Raw genomic sequence first — 1,571 nt, forward strand, 5'->3', positions numbered from 1 at the left:
CTCTAGGCTCTGCGGAGTACAAGAAGTGAGGCCCCCAGAATGAAGGGCCGGAACACGGTAGGTTGGGACTGCTCCGCCCAGCAGCCCCTGCTGACCGCCTCAACCTCCTCAGAGGAAGATAGGTAAACTCATGCTCTCACTTGAGAAAATGTATTTATTTATTTTTATCCCAAGTGCCCCTGTATATCTAACTTCTCATAGTCAGATAAATACTTCATATTATTCCTCAGAATTAAATGCAGTCAAACAACAAGAGGAGTAAATACGGTCTGGTGAGTAAGATTCACATCAAAAACCGAATGATGTAATATAAGCGTTGCCTCGTCTTCGACGCCCTCCATATCAATCTCCTTAGAGAAAGACAGGCGGAGCGTCGCACCCTCTCCCCAGGGGGGAAGTACCGCAGTGCGGGCTTCCGAACCCCAAGAGTGGGCGCTGGATCTGGTGGTTAAGGAAGTAGATAGGGACGCTCCCGTCTACATTCCCTCCATCGGATCCATATGCGAAACCCACGAGCACAGCCGCCGCTCCACCTTGGCGAAAGCGGGGCCAGCACCACGAGAAACGCTAGTGAAGGCTCTCTCCTCAAAGAGAGCCTTCTGAGAGCGAAGCAAGGCAGTAACAAATGCTACCAAAACGGGCAGTCAGCTCCTTTTTTTCCGAGAGCTGACTCTGCGTGCTTGCTCCCAAGCAGACAGCAAACAAACTATGTGTATCCCCACCCCTTAAAGTAACGCGGGCAGGGAGGAACACACAGCCTGAACGCTGCCTGCCCTCGCCTTAGGTGACTGGTTTTGTCTTGTTTTTAGATTCGTGACAGACAACACTAAATAAGACTCACAAACAGATATCAGACTGACACACACACAGAGCGCTTGCTGAATGACAAAAAGCTGACGCTGGTCTCACCGCACGTGCTTTTATAGCCTCCTGGCATTACGTCACCCACCCATGACGTCTCGCCCATCTATTGGTCTGATTACACACGAGATTCAGAGCCGGTCACGCTGAAGGGCATTCCCGAAGCGTCCTCCGACGCAGCTCGAGTTCCTGAAGAGGAACCTTTCATACTAATTTGCCACTGAAAACTAAATCAGAGTGGATTACCAAAAGAGCATAATGCCATCATTTACTAGCATTATTTGAGGAGAACAAGGTTGTCACAAGTTACTGTCAACAAGCATGGCAGGTCATAAGAATGTTGAGTAAATGTGCAAAATATCAAAACACATCAAGCAGAAATTGTCCATCTTTTAAAATTATAATTCATAATTGGAATTTTTGATGGTATATTGCCAACCTCAAAATAGTTATTGTCTGCCTTTCTATGCAAGCAAAAACAATGTAGTTCTCGTTACATGCCAGTGATTTTAATTGTATGTTTCTTTTATTATTTGTTTCCTGTATTAGTAGTAATTATTGACATGCACACACACACACACACATGCAATTGCACAATTATTGCCAGTGCAACCACATATATTAGTACTGATACTTGATTATTAAATTAATGAGCTAATCATCACAATCTAACATTCATAACTTTTCAGGTCTGTTATGTTTTCCAAGTC

This window comes from Sinocyclocheilus anshuiensis, unplaced genomic scaffold, assembly GCF_001515605.1.
Source record: "Sinocyclocheilus anshuiensis isolate Anshui unplaced genomic scaffold, SAMN03320099.WGS_v1.1 scaffold3205, whole genome shotgun sequence".
NCBI classification, from domain to species: Eukaryota; Metazoa; Chordata; class Actinopteri; order Cypriniformes; family Cyprinidae; genus Sinocyclocheilus; species Sinocyclocheilus anshuiensis.